Consider the following 21,273-nt stretch of genomic DNA (forward strand, 5'->3'; position numbering starts at 1 on the left):
ATAACCCGCTCATTCTGGATATCTTGGCTCATGAGCATGGCTTCTCAACCTCAGCACCATTGACATGTGGGGACAGATAATTCTTTGTTGGGGGGGGGCTGTTCTGAGCATTGCAGAATATTTGGCTTCATCCCTGCCCTCCACCCACTAGACACCAATAGCATGCGCCTCCCAGTTGTGACAAACCAAAATGCCTCCCGACCTTGCCAAATGTCCCTTCGGGGACAAAATCGCCTGGTTTAAGAACCACTACTCTAGAGTATTAGTGGTTGTGACAATTACTAACAGGGCAATAATTTCAGTGCCTACTGGAAGCAGGCAAAATAAATGCTACAAAATAAATGGGCTTAGATGATAGGGCAGTGCCCGGAATGTGCATGGGGTGGGGCTGGAGGGCAGGAAGGGAAGGGGTAGTTTCTTAAGCAGGAAATCAAAAAAACAAAAAGCAAGAACAGGACCCCATGGTAGCAGAACAGCAGCTGGCCTAACTTATTTGTGAGCCACACCCTGAGAACTCCCTGAAATACTTTGGGAGACTCCAAAGGGCTCATGTCCTAGAGAACAAGTGGTGGCAAGAAATAGTAAAATACGCTCTTTGATTTTCATGTGAGCGCATTTGTACCCATAAGCCATGAGAGCAGGGCACATGTGGATTAAATTTAGAAAACTCTATAACCTTGAACTGTATCAAATAGCTTGATTCAAGGTTACCCACTAGTTTTCTCTCAGTCACAAGTTAATTTACCTACAGCCAGATGGTAATAAACTCCAGGCTCTTTTTCTGGAGCTTGGACATTGCAGTATGTGTACTGGGGAACAGAGAAAACAGGATGGTGTTTCCCAGACAAATTTAATCAACAGTCTCCTGGGCAGCAGGAAGACTTGGATGAAGAGGAGGTATTGCGGCAGATAGAAACTAATCCCTCTAGGTGACAGAAGTGGAGTTTGGTGACAAGAGACAAGGCCCTTTGGCATTTTTAAAAGGAGCCAGATTCATTTATTCACCACTTTATTTATTTATATTTATTTTTGGCCTTTTATGTCTGATGCTGAGGTGCTATAATGTAATGAGAATTGGCTTTGCAGTCAGACAGACCTGGGGTCCAATCCCCTCACCGTCACCTACTTGTTATATGGTCTTGGGCAAGTTTCTTTTCTACATCTGTTTCCCCCTCTCATAAAGCGGCTAGGGCAGGCCTGACACTTAGTAGCTACCTTACCACATGCTAGCTGACCTTCCACAAAGGGAAGCAGGACACGACTCCTGGGCATTGACTCAGTGGACAGTGACCACTGGGCACTACAACTTGATGGGGGAATCACAGACAAATGAAACTTGGTCCCGTCCTGAAGGGGTTTGACATCTCATTCTTCAATCCCATTCAACAAGCACTTAAACTGTGTGCAAGTATAGAACCGAGCATGTGGGCTACAGTGAGGACAAACAATTCCTTGGCAACAAGTAGAGAAGAGAAAAGCGGTCTTATACAAACAAGAAATGGCAAGTGGTCCCACTCTATAGGCCTGGACTAAGTGGCTCAGGAGATGAAGCAGTGAACCCAAGGTACCCACAGGTGTTCACTCCCACAGTGCATTGCAGCTCAAGTTCAAAGCCGTTTGCACACTTGTGACTATTTTATTAATGATTTGGTTAATGTTTTATCCAGTGTCAGAGGACCAGCCCCATGAGGGCAGGGATTGTGTCTGACTTACTGTCCACTCTACTCATAGCAACAGCACTTAGAGGATACTCAGAAATAGTGCACAGTCACATGCCACATAATGACTTCTTCAGTCAACGGCAGACCACATATATGGTGATGGTTTTATCAGATTATAATCTCATTATAATCTTTTATACCATAATTTTACTGTACCTTTTCTATGTTTATATACACAAATACCATTGTGTTACAATTGCCTACAGTACTCAGTACAGTAACATGATGTACAGGCTTGTAGTGTAGGAGCAACAGGCCATACCATACAGCCTTGGTGTCTAGTAGGCTAGACCATCTGGATCTGTGTAAGTGCACTCTATGATTTTTGCACAACGACAAAATTACCTAATGACACATTTCTAAGAATATATACCCATCGTTAAGTGGTGCATGACTGTACATCTTGAATTCCAAACATATTTTTGTTCCTAAAATTAGAGGATACTTTTAAATTGATGTGCATATTTAACCTGCTCATGTATTTCCCTCCTAAAAGTTGTTATTAAAATTATTGTACAATCTGCAGAGTTCTTAGAATGGTAGAAAGGTATTTTCTAGCTAACTGAACAATGAAGGCAGTGAGTGATAAATTCCCCAGTCTCCTCTTCTCCCTTTAGAGATGAGGGATGGGTTTCCATTCCAGTTCTAGTGCCCAACAAAATTTAGGGATTTAGATGCCCCATCATTCAACCATTTCTAAAAAAGACAGTGTTTGCTGCAGGTGTAACAGGAAGGCGAAAGAAACAAACACCAATTTAAGGCAGGTGCACCTAATAAAAGAGATCTCTAGGTAAGCACTTATGGTACCTTTGGAATTGCAATACCAAGCTATTCCCTGGAGGTAAGACATCTTCCATGAAAGTGCAGCTGACCTTTAAGAACAGGGAAAGGTACAAACCTGGCTCTTGATGGAGAGTATGGTGGTCTCTGTTCTCCCAGACTACCTGTGAGGCAGTAATGCAAGCAAGGTGAGTGGGGAGGCCTTGGCATAAACTAAAGTATAATGCTTTCTTAGGGGAAAAGAAAACCTCTTCAATAAATGGTGTTGGGAAAACTGGATATCCACAAGCAAAAGAATGAAACTGGACCTCTCTATCTTACACCACATATAAAACTTAAAATGAATTAAAGATCTCAGTGTAAGCCTGAAACCATAAAACTCCTAGAAGAAAATAGCTTTTTGACATTGGTCTTGGCAATGATTTTTTGACCTGACACTAAAAGTACAAATAAATAAGCAACAAAAGCAAACATAAATAAGTGGGACTACATCAAATTAAAAAGCACAGAATAGAAAACCATCAACAAAATGAAAAGGCAACCTATGGAATAGGAGAAAAACATTTGCAAATCATGAATCTGATAAGGGGTTAATATCCCAAGTAATAAGGAACTCATACAACTTAATAGTGAACAAACAAGCAAAACAACAACAACAACAAAAAGAAACCCAAACAACCCAATTTAAAAAATGGGCAAGGCACACCTGAAACTTAAAAAAAAAAAAGGTGGGGGGGAAAGGACCTAAATAGACATTGTCCCAAAGAAGATATACAAATGGCCAATAGGTACATGAAAATGTGCTCAACTACACTAATCATCAGGGAAATGCAAATCAAAACCACAGCGAGATATCACCTCATACCTGTTGGCTATCATCAAAAATATAAGAGATAAATGCTGGCGAGGATGTAGAGAAAAGGGAACCCTTGTGCACTGTTGGTGGGAATGTAAATTGGTGCAGCCACTATGAAAAACAGTATGGAGGTTCCTCAAAAAATTAAAAATAAAACTACTACATGATCCAGCAATCCCACTGTCGTGCAGGGTGGCCTGCGGGGTCTCTGGTCCCTTTCCCCTCATAAGAACACAGGATATGGCGAGGGCAAAAAGGAACACCCAAGGATCCATAGGTAGAGGAGTCATACCACTATATTCTAGATGGCGGCTGGGTTGGAGACACAGGAAGCAGAAGCCACACTGTCCGCAACCCACCGTCCACTTCTCTCTGCTAACCAACCTCACTTGCTAGCTGCAATCCGCTTTTGCTAGCTCAGCCACCATCTTCTTGCTAGCCCCCATTTGCTGCTAGTGTAGCCACGGCAGTTATATTAGTGGCCAATGGCTCACTGGTTACAGCTGACGGCCAACTAGTCATAGCTGATGACCATGCAATCACCCACTTCTGGGTATATAGCCAAAGAAAATGAAATCACTATCTCAAAGAGATATCTATACCCCCATGTTCATTGCAGCATGATTTGTAATAGCCAAGACATGGAAACAAACTAAGTGTCCATCAGTGAATAAATAGATAAAGAAAACACACACACAGACACACACACACACACAAAGGTAACTATGTGAGGTGATGGATGTGTTAACCAACCTTATTGCGCAATATATATGTATAGCAAATCATCACGTTGTACACCTTAAACTTTCGCAATGTTATATGTCAATTATATCTCAATAAAACTGGGGAAAAGATAAAGTATAATGCTTTATTAGTACCGTTAGGGTTAAACTCTTAAATTCAAAAGTACCCTTAGATACACTGTGATGCTTTCCCTCACAAGTGCATTACAGCATATTACTTCATATAATGGGTTGAATTGTGTACCTCCAAAATTCATATGTTGAAGTCCTAATCCCCAGGAACTCAGAATGTGACCTTATTTGAAAATAGGGTTTTTACAGATGTAATTAGTTCAGATGAGGTCATTAGGGTGGGTACTAATCCAAGAAAACTGAATTACTTATAGGTAAAAGGAGAAATTTGGACACAGACGCACACATGTTAAGCTGGTACTTTGTTACAGCAGCCCTAAAAAACAAATACACTTAGTAATCAACGAGGAAGGACGAGCAAAAATTAGAGAGCGTTGCAGGTGGCTGAATCCCTTCTCAAATGAAAAAACGGCCTTGTTTGGGGGAGGAAAGAAGCACGGTATCATACAGACTCCAGTTTGCAATCCTAGTCCCTCCAATCTCCCCATGGGTTCTTGGGAATCACTTAACTGTGAGGCCTGGGTCAGAGCCCCAGGTATTACTCACAAGCACGAGTTTCTTTTTTATAGCAAGGAATTAAGCTGACCTAGGAACAAGGAAAGGAACTGATAAAGTTTAGACTTTGATAAATTGATTATATGTGTTAAAACTTCAGGATAACCACTAGAATAGAAAAAGAATGCAAAAATTCCAAACTCATATAGGGGAAAACATCAGAAATGAGAAAAAAAATATCCATAAGAAGATGAAAACAGGAAATAAAGAGAAAAGTTGGAAGGAGAAAATTTGAAGCATTTATGTCTCCATTTCTCACCAGAAGTAGGAGGTGTGGTGCTCCCTGAGAGTGACGAAAGTTGGGGCCCTAGGGGTGGTGACGTTTTGGAATGGTTAAACAAAGGAAATGAGAGAAGAGGCCCATCTTGATTGGGTCAAGTGATTGCCTTGCAGTAATCAGGGCCTGGCTGAGTTTTGAAATCTTGGTTTTGCAGGACAGCCAATCAGCTATAAAAGATGAAATCAGGCACAAATTTGCTAGGTGAGTACAGAATCAAAGCAGAAAGAATTAAGTTTTGAGGCTGTTCCACCGAGACTTTGGAGGTGTGACGCCGGGGAGAGGCAGATTGCTCTATTATCTGTCCTTACACTTGTGCCCTCCCTTTACCGAGGGCTGGATAAAAAACTGAGACATTCTTATTACTCAGCTCCCACTTTGACCAGACTCCAAAGGTACCCCTTCATCAGGCAAGTTAGAAATCAACTGAGTCAATGACAGTGTCTGTGCCAGTCAGGCCTGGACTCACACTCTGCCAGGGTTTTGTTTGGAGGTTAGCATCCTAGTCTCAGTTCCAGAGGCCATTTCCTCCCTAAGACCAAGTATAGGAGTCCTGCCTGCTACAGCCAGGCTGGAAGGCCCAGGTTCAGACTCCTGTGCCGTCAGCTGCCTGAGAACGCATAACGACTAGTACAAAGAGCCACTGGCATCACCGTGCTCTAAACACGGCCTTGGTTTAACCAACCCACTTGTTTTCTTCTTCCTTGGGCTTCAGCTGTCTTCCATTCTCCATCTTGCAATTGCATTCCTCTCACTAGCTCACCCTGTCCTAGCTTTGGACTTATCTCTTGGCTATAAAGCTGCTCCCTTGTTCTTCATAGTTCCCCACTTCTGCATCCCCCTCTCTTATCATTTTCTCCTAGGTCTGCCAGTAATACCAAGACCTGGCCCAGGCCTGCCCTGGACCATTACCGTCCCCTAAGCCCTGAGGCCATCATGACCCTTTATCACCATCCATCCGCCTCCATACCATTTCCACTCCTGCTGCATATTCACTTCTAGTAATGATTTGCCCACAGCCTCATCTCTCCGGTAGTCAGTTCCTTGAAGATTGGAACCCAGCATCTTCAGAACCTGGAGCCTAGTACAGTGTCGGGCACATGATCGGTACTCAAGAGTTGTAATGACTCCATAATGATCCCTTCAAACCCATTCTGGAAGAAGACAAGGTTTCACTGAACACACTCTGCGAGGAACTAGCTGTTTGCCCACAGGGAAGCCACCCTTACTCATGTTGCTCAGCTGTAAAATGCCGCAGTTGGACAAGGACTGGAGACTATCTAAGGCCCCTGGGCTGCTAAGTCTGTGACTCCTGAGAGTGAACTGTGCTTTGTCCAGCACAGTGACCTTGTCACTGGTAGTTCTACTTGTGAAGAACAATTGTCCCAAACTTGGAAATAATGACACAAGATGATTGACGGTATACTAGGAGCACGTCCTAACACGCTCTCCTGAAAGCTTTCTGGCTCTGTGGACCCAAAAGCCTAGAATAATGGTTCTCAACTACATTTGTTTGCCCCAGCAGTCATCTGGAGCCATTCTGGGTGTCGACTAAGGAACAGCTACTGGCATCTCAAGGGGAGAGGCCAGGGGTGCCACTAAACATTCCATAATGCACAGGACAGCGCCCCACAACAGTTTTCTGGGTCCAAAATGTCAATAGTGCCAAGGCTGAGAAACTCTGCTCCAGAGTATGTAACTTGGTAAGCACATTGGATTATGGCCCAAACATCTTACAATTCTGTGAACTGATGTGGGATGACTGTCCTTTCCATCTGACAGAGAACATAACACCAAAGACTATGGAGTTTTTTCCCTCACAGAATACAACAGGTTTCATACTTAATTCAACAATCTTACTTCAGCTTTCCTTCTTTCCACTGCCTATTTTTAAAACAACAACCAGCTTCTCATTCTCTTTTTAGCTGAGCTATTTATGTATTTTGTTTTTTTAATTAAATCTTATTTTGAGATCATGTGTAGATTCACATACCATTATAAGAAATAATACCAAGAGATCTGTGTGCCCTGTATCAGTTTCCCCAGAATTATAGTAGGAGGTCACAGCCTCATCCAGGGGGTTGACAATGGGACATCCCCCCATCTTATTCATATTTCCCCAGTTCTACTTGTACTCATTTGTGTATTTGTATTTAATCCTATAGAATTTTCTTACAGCTGTAGGTTTTTGTATCTACCACCATAGGCAAGATACAGCACAGTTCCATCAGACAAGGATGCCCGGGTTGCCATTTTAGTAACCACACCCTCATGTTCTCTTTTGGCCAGGCTTTATTATCCTGTCGTGACCCTCATTGTCACCTTCTTCAGCAAGGGCTTCCTCCCCCACACACTTATAGCTCTCTTCCCTGCCTGATTTTTTTCCTTATTGCACTCCATGCTTAGAATGTAAGCATGAGGGCAGGTATTTTTGGTTTTTTTGTCACTATTATATTCTGTAGTGCCTAGGACAGTGCCTGGCACGTAATAGGCATTCAATAAATACTTGTTGAATTAATTTAGAAATGTTTTTTCGTGTGTGTGTGAAATATCCTTTCCAATAAAATGGTAGTAGCGGTAAATGACAGGTCATTTTCATGCCCTGACAGCAAAACATAAAGCTAGCAACTGTATGTTAGCATGCACGCACACCCACACACTTTAAAATTCTTGGCTTTTAAAGAAACAAATTCCTGACAGTTTTTCCCTGTTGAGGGTACACTTTTTAACCTATACGGAGTGCCTTGTCCCTGAAGTATTCCCTCTGGGACAATGCCTTTGGTGAGATCTAATGGCATTAAAACATGGAGGTTGGAATGGAGTTGAGGGAAAGCTAAATAGACAATCAAAACCTCTGTCCTTGTATACTGCATTTAAAAGGACATGTTGTTGACCACGTGACCCAGAAATCCTCTGCAAAGGTCCACCTGTGGACATTTGAGAAAGCGGCACTGTATTGGAGCTTAGGATCACACAGTCCCTTGGAGTGGTCACCTCCAGGCGGAGAGCTGAAGCTGTAGGTAATACTGAAGAACAGCGTGAGCACTGCATTTAACAGGAAATAAAAGACCAGGCAAAACCCTCCTTCTGACTAATTCCTGTCCTCAGGCATCCTGACAATCTTTGTGCAGTCCAGCATTAGAAAGATTTCCCCTACAAAACGACCTTGGGAGAGATCACAAAAACACTTCAGAAGCTAAGATGGCACACCTGTGAGAACGTTTATATCTTGTGTAGTAGAGGGAAATGCAGCAAGGTCTGAATATTACATCTCATAGATATAAAATAGTACAAATAGATACCATGGGTAAGAGGCAGCAAGAAATGTCAGGATGCCGTTTCTGATGGAAGGACCAGAGGAAGGCACCTGGCGTGGGCTGGAGTTGCTGGCCATCCTGTGAACTCTAGTAGCCTAGGGATGGACCCAGACTTGTACGTTTTCTCAGTGACACCACTGTAGACCAGTCACTCAGAAACTCAACTCAAGTGTTGTTTTCCAGAGTGGATTCCTCAGAACTTTAAGTTTATAGAATGACAACTGGTGTTCTTTGAAAGAAAGTTATGATAAATGTATAAGTTTGGGCAATTCTTCATTAATCAAAGGGATATTTGTTTCCTGAGGCTACTGTAATACCACAACCATGGAGGCTTGAAACAATAGAATTGTATTCTCTCACAATTCTGGAGGCCAGAAGTATGAATTCAAGGTGTCAGCAGGCAGGGCCATCTCCCCCTGGCTTTCCTTGTCTCGTTAGTGTCTGGTGGCTACCGACATTCCGCGGTGTTCCTTGGCCTATGGCTGTATCACTCTTCTCTGCCTCTGTCGTCACGTGGCCATCTCCTCTGTGTGCGGTATTAGAATTCCCCCTATTTCTCTCTTTTAGGGTTATGTGTGACTGTGTTTGGGGCCAATCCTGATAATCCAGGATGAGTTACTTCTCTCAAGATCCTTAACATCTTTTGTCATCTGAGATAATATTCACTCTTTTGCCATATGCACATACACAGGTTCTGGAGATTAGGATTTTTGACCTAGTTTGGGGGCCACTGTTCAGGTAAACAGGTTTATTTACTACAGGTTTTCGCATAGCCTTGCATATGCTAAAGTACACTGTGACCCGCTATGAGTTGTTCACAGTGTGGAGCATTTCCTGAGCTTAGCTAACCACAGGACAAGGCCCAGGTACCTTCCTGGAGTAAGTCTTAAGAAGTGGCTTGCTATATCCGTAGGTCTTTTCCAGGTCCAAATGTCTCTAAATCATCCTTTGCACATTACACATTTCCAAACACATTCATCCAGGACTTCCTCTGGCCTTCTTATACATCTTCGCAGTTCATAAGGTGAGCACAGAAAATGAGCTAGTTGGCATCCGTGGCAAAGGCCCAAGGTCTTGGAAGAGCAGCAGCTATGCTATGAGCCCCGTGGAGGAAGCCCTTCCCAGGTCTCTGCATGAAGTTGGCTTTGCTGTTAGGCCCCTGGCTGAGCCTGACGTGGGAAGCTGTGACCTTGACTCAGTTTGTTCTCACCAAACACACAGGTGACTTTCTCCTTTATTCCAAGAACGCACAGGCACTTTTTTTTTCCTTGGGTGATAGGCGAGAGGGGTTTCCCTGACAACTAAATTGGAATTTGTGTATTTGTCCTTTCCTGCGAGAAGTCCATCTTGATGGAGGAGTAGATTCAGGACCGAGTCTCTTTCAGAGTCTAATTAGACATCAGCACCTGGGCTTTGAATCCTCCAAAAGTGGTGCCGTGTCCTGGCTGCCAAATTTTCATTTTCAGGATTGTTTATGGATCAAGGCCACCAGTGTTGTTTGCAAGGACAGCTCTTGCTCAATGTGAGAATGGTGTTTTTTCCATAGCCTCTTCCTTCTTTATGTGATAAGTTTTCAAAAGCAATTTCTCAAGGGCCTTTTGTTCCTATGAAAATTACAGGGCTGTGGGGACAGCACCATGATTAATTCTGCATTCTGCACATCACTTTACTCACTTCTGGCACCACTGTTACTTGTTACTTAGATTCAACTTCAACTTTGTCAAGGTGTAAGTTGAGTAATGTTTTTCCTAATCTCTTTTTAATATTTTGAAACATGGGATCATTGAAACCCAATTGATTTAACTTTAAGTATCCAGGTTGAAAAATATCTGGCCTTCGTGGATAGTTTTGACATAAATTTCATAAAAACGTTCCTTTAACCAAGTGCCTACTACATATCAGATGTTTGCCTACATGTGGGTCAATATGCATAAAATGATAGGGGTCAGCAAACTCCTGGGGAGACTGAGAATATATTCTCCTGCTTCCATTTGGATGATAATTGTGGAAAAAAAAAAAATACACATATTTGTGCTCAGCCAGATGATCTCGACTTAGTAGAATTCCAAACTTTGGTGTCCATGTTTGTATTGTGGTTAAGGCTGTGTTGGCACCAACTCCTTTAATAGCCTCGAAGGAGACCATGTTGGTATAAATGATACCTCAGCACTACGTCCATGAAGGGGATATGACACCATGGATGAAGATTTCTGAGTCACTTAAATAGAGAGAAGGGTTGCAGACGTGCATCATCCCCCAGCACAAGAAACCACAGGGGTACTGAGCTGGAAATGATGGCATTCCCATTGTAAGCAGATGTGGTACACAGTTCCCATCCTTAGAGGTACCGACCTGTAGTGAGTGTAGTGGACGGTGAAAGTTGGCATCACTGTTAAAATGCAAAATAACTATGATAATGATGATGACTCAAATGACAGTCAACTGTGCTACAAAATCAAAAGCATCAAGTGGACAAAAGTAAACATATTTTTCTACCACCTACTTTAATGAGTGTATTTTTAAGTAGATTGCAATTTAAAAAGAAAACCTGCTTAAGTTACCTCTGGGGTCATTTAATCTTTACATTTGGGAAGTTGGCATGAATAGCCTCATTTTATAGATAAACTGGAGCTTAGGAGGTGTGCTCAGCAAATAAGAAGCAAGCCAGAATAGAATCCAGGCTTCCTAACCTTCACAACCTTCTACTTGACTTCCTAAAGCAAAAGATGCTTCCTTTCATAAGATGTTTGGCCTGTGAGTCACTTTGTCAAAAAATAATTAACCCACAACCGATTCACTGAAAGACCAATTTGCCAAAAGCTAATTAGTCAAGTTTTTTTTTTTTCACTGAAAGAAAAAAGCCACATGATCAATCGCCCAATTGATCAGACAATTATTTTCAATGCAGTCTAGAAAAATTTGCTGTCCCATGCAAAAAAAGATACAGATAAGAGCATGGGTAGGGCTTGGAGTGGGAACAGGAGCAGAACAGAAGTCCAAAGAGAGACTGAAGACAGCAAAAGAATGATTTAAAGGGAAGACCAGTCATTTGTACTTAAGAGAAGCGTGGACTAACAATGCTGAGATAAAGTAGCTACAGCAAAGTTGAGGCAGAAACCAAGCTAGGGGTGTGCAGTGGATTCACTAACGGGCAAATTTATTTGTGGGGAATTGGCCGTTGGACTGATAGAAAGTCAATTCTTCTCTCGTGTGAAATCTTGATTTGGGGTGGGAAGCCCTCCTTGCTGGGTTTCCTGAGTTCAGTCAGGTCCTCTGACCTGAGAGGTAAACAGAGGTGGCGGAAAATCTGTTAGTGAATCTTTCCTCAAGACTCCTCTGTCTTCACTGCGACTCTCTGTTCTCCATAGGTCCCTATTGTTGCCCAATGTGTCCTTTAGAATTAGTGTTCCCAAGGCCACTGAAAAAGCCTAGTGACAGCCACCAGCCTAGATGAGGTACTTACCCTGTTTCCCCGAAAATAAGACCTAGCCCAATAATCAGCTCTAATGCATCTTTTGGAGCAAAAATTAATTATAAAACTCAGTATTATGTTTTATATCATATCATATCATATTATATCATATTATATTATATTTATTATATTGTAAAGACCCCGTCTTATAGTAAAATAAGACCAGGTCTTACATTAATTTGTGCTCCAAAAGACGCATTAGAGCTTATTGTCCAGCTAGGTCTTATTTTCGGGGAAACACGGTAGTTATAGTGGAAAGATTAACTAATACAAGTGACAGGAGGTCCTTAGAAGAATCCATGGGTGGAGGGAGGAACTAGAATCTGGATTGCATGGAAATATTTGGGGGACCCAAATTGGATTCTAGAGGGTCCCAATAACCCCAGGAGGAAGAGATAGCAGGAACTAGAGGAAGTCCTATTGGGGTCATTGTTGCTAGATTTTCCATTGTTTGGGTCAAAATGAATGGAAATATATCTGGACTGTTTTTTTTTCCCCGATTGACTTTCCTAAACTTCAGCTGGCTCTGTTTGGCTTGATGGTTTTCTAAAAAATTAAATAAGCATCTTAAAAGCTAGCCAGAAAAATAAGACGCATACAGACGTGTGCTACACTATGATAATTTTTATAGTGTCCAAGAAAAATTAAGACATACTCAATGCAACTGCCAGATAAATGATATCGAGAACAAATTCCCGTTTCAGAGAAAAATCACCTTCCATTTCTCAAAGCACCCTCCATTTCTAAGAATACGAAATCACATAATTTAATATCCATCTGTATTAGTTTCCTGGGGCTGCCATAACAAAGTACCACAAACTGGGTGACTTAAAACAACAGAAGTTTATTCTCTTACAGTTCTGGAGACTGGAAATCTGAAATCAAAATGTTGGCAGAGTTGGTTCCTTCTGGAAGTCCTGAGAGGAAATCTGTTCCCTGCCTGTCTCCTAGCATCTGGTGGTTGATGGCAATCCTTCGTGTTACTTGGCTCGTAAATGCATGATTCCACTGTCTGCCTGTGACTTCACATACTGTTCTCCTCTCTGTGTCTGTATCCAAATTTCCTTCTTCTTATAAGCACATCAATCATTGGATTAGGGCTCACCTTAATCCAGTATAACCTCATCTTAACTTGATTACACCTGTAAAGACCCTATATCCAAATAAGGTCACATTCACAAGTATTGGGGATCAGGACTTGAATATATCTTTCTGGGGGGGAAATTTTTACCCACTGCTTCATTCAATACAAATCCACCAGGAACCATCAAATCCACTTTCTACACTATAACCAACGTGTTTGTTGCTTTTAAAAAATAGGCTCATTGAATTCTAATTTTTAAATGGAACATTTTATAATTGCAATAGCAATTAGCTATATTACACTCTCAAATCCCACCAAAAGAGAAGTAAGGGATCTTTTAAAAGTATAAACCCACAAGGACCTGGGGAGAGAAGGCATACTACAAAATTTGGGAGGTTGTAAAGGAGACGGGCAAGTGGTTACTGTCTTAGCAGTCCAAGAAAGATGAATCCTAAGCAGAAGAGGGGAAAGTTGAAAAGCAATATGGTTCATATCTTTGTATCCCCAAAGAACTCAGGGACTGGAGACATGGGGTACATGTGGAAACAGGAGAGAAGGGATTTGTGGAGAAGCTACTTAAGAAGCAGTTAGAACCCCAGATTCTCTCTCCAACACAGCAGATTTGAATGACTGCCCTTCCTCCACCCTGAAAGAGGTTGCGGTTCTATTTTCTGGTGAAAGTTTCTGGACTAAAGATCACTTAGAGCAATTGAGGTCAGGGCTAGTAAACTAAAAATAGAGAGTGTGGAGACACCAGACATGCAAATGGGAAGAATCTGTTCAGTGGAATCTAGTCACTCCCTTCCCGACCAAAAAAAAAAAAAAAAAAGCCTACAAATACAGACATCAAGAGTTTCTCAAAGGAATGACCTAGCCAGATACTCTACAGTGAACATGACAAACCTCAACCCCCAACCTTGTGCGTGGAGCTTCCAACCAACATCTTAATACTCTCCTAATACATGCGCAAACAGCCAATGGCCACCAGACATTTGAGGAAAGCCTCCAAACGAGAGATACGCAGCAAAACAAGCAGGAGACAAATAAACATGAAGAAATGAAGACTGTATGGGGGAAACAACCTAATTAAAATCATCATCAGGGAGCTACTGCATCTAAAAAATGAGAATGGGATGCTATATAAAAGAACATTCAGGGTAGCCAAGGAGAGTTCTTAGAAACTAAAAATAAGGTAGGAGAAATGAAAACTTCGACAGAAAAGTTGGAAAATAATGTTGAGGAAACCTAAGAAGTTGAGCAAAAAACCAGACATGGAAAATAAGAGAGAAAAAGACAAGAAAATTAGAGGACCAGTCAAGGAGAAAAAGTTTCCATAATCGAAGGTTCTTAGGTTCCAGATGAAAGAAGGCTCACAGGAGGGAGGAAGGAGGATGGGGGAGGCATGCTGGGGGGAGGGATAAATTTCATACAAAGGAACACGGATCAGAGTGACATCAAATCAGGGCTTGAAATATACAAGTATTTGTGTGGGTGGGAGGGGGAAGGCTTGAGGGCAGATATCATTTTTTAGAACGGGAGAGGACACTGGTTTGAAGGTTCTCCCATAGCCAACATGTTGGAGACAGGGAGATAGTGACTTACTGTCATCCTGGAAGACTTGATTTTATTTTTTTTTAAATCTCCAGAGTGTTTAAATAAATATATCTGGGTTGTTGAATTTATCCAAATCCAATGACTATATTAACCATTAATGAGGTTCTTGTGCCTCTTTGAAAGCATGGTAATAATCCTCTTAAAAGAGAATCATGCCTATTTAACCTCTTTCTTTGTGTGGAATGCTAAATATAGCATCTAAACTGGATTTATACTCCACAGTGCCCAAAGTGACTTAGCTTGCCACGGTCATAGGACACATTAGGATGTTTTCTAAACATCTAAATGGACTCTGAAAATATACGTCTTACAGGTTAATTCTAACGATTGGTTCGTAAGACAAATTGAGAATCTAACTCGAAGAGTGGCAACTGGGGTAAAATGTGATCCTTTTGCCTTAATGGGTCACTGAACTCCATTATTATGCCCCAAATGGTGGCATAAGTATTTATTTATTTTGTTAACTAGATTTTAATTTTCATTAATGCAGAGTTTGCTGTTGGGACGATATATAAATAGACGTTATTAAAGGGCTTGAGACTGAGATAGACCTAATATTGATATCTTCCTAGTCAGGAAAGTGATCTTACTTTTTACCCTAAATGAATGAATGAATTTATTTAATCAACAATCAGCTAGAGAACACTTATAAAGTGATAGATGTAGTCCTAAGCACTCAGGATAGATCCATAACAGCCCTGTGGAGTTTATCTTGTGGAGCAGTGCTATCTGTAGAACTTCCTATGATGATGGAATGTTCTATATCTGCACTGTCCAATACAGTAGCTATGGCCATGGATCGCTTGAAATGGGGTTCGTGCAGCTGAAGTTTTTCATATTCTTTCACGGTAATTTAACTGTGCATCGCTCAGTGTAGCTAGTGGCTGCCATATTGGACAACACAAGTAGAAGAAGAGATAAACAAGAAACTGATTCATACAATTAATGAATTATAATTGTTGCAAGTGTTACAAAAGAGATGCCAGGTATGATGGGAACATAAAACTGGGAAATGTAAGTAACCTAATCTAAGGGTTGGCTAAGACTTTTCTGAGATTTTGACAATTGTGTTAAAAATGGAAGAGTGCTTGGGATTCACTAGGTTGGGGTTGGTGTGGCAAACATTTTCAGGAAAAGGAACAGCATGCTCAAAGGCCTTGGGGCAGGAAAAGCTTGGCACTCTCCAGATGCTCAAAGATAGCCAATGTGATGGAACATCGTGATAGAAGTGAGAGAGAGGAGGCAGGTTGCGGGGCTGGCGCTGGATCACGTAGGACCCTATAAGCCAAGGTAAGGATCTTGGGCATTATCTTAGTAGCAATGAGAGGCCTTGGAAGGGTTTTGAGCAGGAAAGTAACTTGATCCAAATACATTTTAAGTACTTTTCAGTTATACAAGCACAAAGTTTAGAGTCAAATAAAACTGAAAGCAATGAACAAACAAGACACACAAATAAAAACTCATCGACACAGACAATAGTTAGTGGTTACCAGAGAGTAAGGGGGGAGAGGGAGGTAGAAAAAGGTAAAGGGGGTCAAATATGTGGTGACGGAAGAAGATTTGACTTTGGGTGATGAACAAATAATGCAATGTACAAATGAGGTATTATAGAATTGTACACTTGAAACCTATATAGTTTTATTAAAGTGTCACCCCCAATAAATTTAATAAATTTTTAAAAAGTTTCCAAAAGGCTTGCTGTGAAGATCAACAGTTCCCTGTTATGCTTCCCAGGTTTTTAGTCCCCTGGAGGTAACTACTTTCAACTCTTTCAGCTGATTCTCTTGGTCTTTTAATAATATGCAAGTCTTACTCTTTCTTGACATTTCAATTTAAGGTCAATGCATGGAAGGTGAAGTTTTCACTCTTTCATCCCTACCCCTACTCCCAGTATAATTGTAACATAATTTGTCTAGATCGATTGATGTACATTGTTTGTATTATTATGACTTTGTAAACACTATTCACAGAAGAACCATATGATGATATGCTGTGATAATTTTTCCTTTCACACAATATTTTATTTTTGCTGCACTAAGAATTTTTCAAGCTCTGATTTAGGGAGGTTCCTGGCAACAAGGAAAGTATTCCCAAGCCTCAAAAAAGCAGTCTGGGAAAACAGAGCTCTTTCCTGCTCTCTTTTTCAATGACGAATATTTGGCTTCTGCCTTCTTTTTATCTGTCTCCCTTCTGTCTTGTTGTCCCACTCTCTGGAATAAAAACAACCAAAGGGTAGCCCTGCAGCATTTCAAGAGCAGAGACTGGCAGAAACATGTGCGTCTGTGGTTACGGAAGCAAATGGACTCAAAGAATCAAGCACTACATGGAGTGGCCAAAGTTTAAATTCTGGGTCCCTAAAGGACCTTGTGCAAAGATAGCCCCCACTCCCCAAGACAGATCTGTGTCCTGTACCCACAATGTGTGGTCATTTCAGGGAAAAGGTAACAATGGAGGGTATACTTGGATGACAGACCTAGGACATCTGAAAGAAGTTTAACTTGTACAATTAGGTAATGGAGTAAGTTGGGAGGACCATGGGGGAAGCTGTGGGGAGGGGACATAGTCACAACCTTAATAAGTGATGGCTAGAAGGCCAAGGGAAGATGGAGGCAGAGATTGGAATTATGCCACTGCAAGCCAAGGACCACCTACAGCCACCAGAAGCTGGAGCATGCAAGGAAGGATTCTCCCCCAGAGCTTTCAGACAGAGACGCTTTGATCTTGGACTTCTGACCTCCAGAGCTGTGAGGGAATAAATTTCTGTTGTTTTAGGTCACGCAGTTTGTGGTCATTCATTACAGCAGTCCCAGAAAACAAATATATATTGTAAGGAAATAGATAATGTTGGAAACGGAATAGATGATATTATTAAATGAAAAAAATTAACTACAGAACTCAAAATGGCAGGCATGTGCTTCTAGTAAACAAATATGAATGTATATCAAAGAGAAGATATAGGTGATTATATTTGCATAGGATATTTTTTTAGTAGGTTGAATAAAAGCATTTCCTGTCTTACAAATACCGGGGGTACCAAAAAAATGTATACACATTTTAAGAGATGTTACCTATGTATTACTTTTTGAAGCTGAATTGAATTACAGTAGCAACATGTAGTATGATGTTCACTCAAAAGATGGCGTTAATCAAATGAATGCTAGCGTCACCATGTGACAGGCAGGACAGTCAAAGAAAATGACGAAAGCACGGTTGCCTTTTAAAGACCACAAGACCATTTTGAAGTGGTATATGGAATTTGAGAACGTTGTGGAAGTACAATGACAGTGGAGGCGTGAGTCTGCAACAGCACTTCCAACACACCTGACAATTGCACGCATTCGTGGTAAGTTTGAGATGCACTGTCCTGTGTGTGATGTGCACAAGGGAAGGTCCGGGAGGCCTCGCACAGCAACAAGTCCTGCTGCTTCTGCTGTGGTGTCGGAACAGTTTACACGCTCACCACAGGAGTCTACCGAACAATGCTCACCGTAATCAGAAGGGTCTGGAGGCTGATGGTAACCACTCTGAGCACCTCTTGTAATTGCAGAAGTCAAACGTGACTTGTATTCATCTTTTGTTATCGGTATGTATTGAGCACTACAATTTTGATGGATTTTTCACTTTCTTAAATTGTATATGCAATTTTTTTTCACCCGCTGTATAATAAATAACGTGGACTGTTAAACAAAACTGAAAATAATCCCCATGGCAGCAGAGCCGGCTAGGACCCCCGCTACTTCTCACTCTGGTCAGTTTGATTTTTTTGGCTTTTGACCCCAGCAATATTGTCTCATGAATTCATTTTTAAAATTCCAGTACCCACCAAAAAGTTACCCACCTGCCCCTGCTCCCCTGTCACGGACTCCTGCCTGTCTTTCAGAGCAGATTCACCTCTCTGGGTCCACGCAACCCCAGCCTTTGTCTATAGCCAAACAAAATACTCTGTCACAAACTCTATTACTCCCCGTTTACCAGCCCCTCACCCTGCTCTTCCCACAAGCCCTAAGTAAAAGGTAAGACAGACAGCATGTTATTTTTTGGCCTAGTGCTTCATTATTTTAAACAGCCCAGAGAAAGTGTTAATTTGAAGTTGCCTGTATGGAAATCCACTATCTATTTAACCTTTCTATTTCATGCATCTATTTCAAATATTTTTAACCAATTTTAATAAAAAGCCTTAACCATCCTATTTTATAATAATAAATATCATGTAGTGTTTTCAATACCCCATTCCATAAGTGATTTTTGCTAAGTTATAGAGCAATTTAGTAGTGGAGCCAGTCCTATTTCTAAAAGTCCACATTATAATAACATATTTCCCTTTATCTTCCTCAAAATTATGGTGGTTCTTTGAAAAATAAAAAAGCAAGGATTAAAAAATTTTAAAAAGTGATGGCTAGTATTTATTGAGCCCTTACTGGAAGCTAAGTCCTTGACATACATTACACCATTCAATCTGCACCACAATATTCTGAGGTGTGTTTTATTAAATGAAAACTGTGGCACAAAGAGAGTGAGTGCTGTGTGATCTCACCTGCAAAGTGGGGGTAATCTGACCTCATAGGGTTGCTACAAGTATTCGCTGAGTTTCAGTGTATGGTTACAACAATGTCTGTCCCAAAGTAAGTAAAATATACAAGCATTTGTTGTATAAAAACAAATAAATCCCCATTTTACAGATCACGGATAAGAAAATGCTTTCTAGTTTGGGTTCTGCTGCTGACAAGCTGTGGGACTTAAGGCAAGTCCCTTAAGCTCCCAGGTCTTCTTATCTCATAAAGACCAGAATTTGCATTTGATGATTACTTGGATCCCTTTCAGCTATAAGCTTTTTCTCATGAGCAGGATTTCTTTTTAACTTTTCCTTCACCTTATTCCCGTGCTCATGATCTAGAGGTCTTAACGGGTGAAGAGAGGGGGACTATGGAAAGGTACAGGGGCATTTTGGGTCATCTTGATGACAAGGGAACCATACCGCCATTTGGTGGCAGGATCAAGGGAGGCTTGATGTTTATCAATCCACGCAGTATCCCTACCCCAAACGCCAATTGCTTCCCTATAGAAAACACAACCAACCTCAGAATCTTGGTGGAAATCATGATACAACTCACAGAAAAGCATAGGGAAGATTTTCTGTCAAAGCAATGGAGCCACATGGCCATGCAGCCACATGGTCTCATGGTCACTATGCCAACTATGGCCAGACAACTATACTTCCATGTACTCATGTAGCTAAACAGCCACACAATTATGCAGCTATGCAGCTAAGCAGTCCTGCAGTGAAGCAGTGATGTGGTCACTGGTGCATGCAGTTATGCAGCCATGCAACCACACAGCTAAATGCCTATGGAACCATGCCTGAAATCCCAGTTTCATAGCCAAGCAACAGCCCACCATGTTCTTCAAGTGCAAGATGGAATAACAAAGAAGGTGTGTGCCTAGCTTATCAATCTCTGAAAACATTAATGGAGCTTCTATTTCATGTAAGGCTTCCTGGGAGACAGACAATAAGCAAGACACAATTTCAGCCCCTAAGAAGCCCTCATTCCTGTGAAAGGGTGAATCTGTGCACATGTACACAAGGCTGACCAAAGCAGTGGACATAAGGACAAAAAGGAAAAAATATAGAATGGGGCTAGGAGAAACAGAGATTAGCTCCAGGTAGGGACAACCTGGGAAGGTTTTGCAGAGGGGGTGGTTTTGGGGTTAGACGTGTACAATGAGGAAGTGTGAAGGTAAAATGTTCCATCCGAGGAGACCCCAAGATTAAAAATAGAGATGCAAGAAGAGGGCAGGCCTAGGAAACAGTGAGGATTCAAGAGTGTGGAACTGGTAGAGACAGAAAACCCAGGCAAGAGTGGCCAAGGGTCTGGAATTCCATGCTGAAATTTTCATCATTTGTGCAGCAGGAAATGGGGGTCATGAAACGCTGTGGGGCCTGAAAGTGACAGGATCTCATCCACGCTCCAGAAAGAGTCTTTGGCAGGAGTGTTAGGAATGCCTGAAGGAAGAAAAGGTCAGAAGTAAACGAGAGGCTTAGAAGTTCCAGCAGGGGTGCCTTGCTTTTCACTGCCACTGGAACAAAGCCCAAACTCCTGCCCATCTGACCCACGAGGCCCTATATATCCTATCCCCCTACACAGACCTTCTCCTACCACACGCCCCTCCAATCACTTTGGCCTCTTTTTGTGCCTCAGTGGCATCAAGCTCATTCCAGTCTCAGGGCCTTTGCACTTGCTGATGGCTCTTCCTAAAGCACTCTGGCCCCTAAGGTTCATGAGGCTGCCCCTGCTTTTCACTCACATAGAGGCCTTCCCTGACCACCTAATCTGTTATTCCTCCACACTCCCATCTCCGGTCACTCTCTATTGCATTATCTTGGTTTTTCTTCACGGTGCTTGTCAATATCTTAAATGATCTTGCTCGTGTATTTCTCTGCCCATCACCATTATCCCCAACCCAAAAGTAAGCTCCAAGAGCAGTCCTGTCTGTCTTGCTGACTGCTGTAATATCTAAAACAGTGGCCACCCTACAGGGCATGCTGAAGAATATTTGTGGAAAGGAAGGGAGGGAAAAAAGAAGGGCAGTCTCTGAGAAATACGTAAAATTCAACTTGTGGTTTAGGGAGAGAGAAGCATGGAACAATGAGGGAGGAAGGGGACACATGCCTAGCCATCAAGATGCCCCACATCCAGGAAGGTCCATGGGAGGTGATTCAAAGG

The 21,273-nt window shown here is 41.8% G+C and overlaps 1 protein-coding gene across 3 annotated transcripts in view; it reads right to left on the bottom strand.

Annotated features, from left to right (window-relative positions):
* BAALC (BAALC binder of MAP3K1 and KLF4) overlaps positions 1 to 21,273 on the bottom strand; it is an 80,205-nt gene that overhangs the window by 39,265 nt on the left and 19,667 nt on the right. Inside the window, exon 2 of one of the 3 annotated variants that reach the window (XR_012490668.1) lies at positions 2,620 to 2,665. The exons of the other annotated variants lie outside the window; for them this stretch is intronic. The gene's annotated coding sequence lies outside the window, so the exon portion shown is untranslated. The remainder of the gene's footprint in view (positions 1 to 2,619; positions 2,666 to 21,273) is intronic. 3 annotated transcript variants of the gene reach the window in all.

This window comes from Rhinolophus sinicus, linkage group LG12 (genome assembly GCF_036562045.2).
Source record: "Rhinolophus sinicus isolate RSC01 linkage group LG12, ASM3656204v1, whole genome shotgun sequence".
Classification (NCBI taxonomy): domain Eukaryota; kingdom Metazoa; phylum Chordata; class Mammalia; order Chiroptera; family Rhinolophidae; genus Rhinolophus; species Rhinolophus sinicus.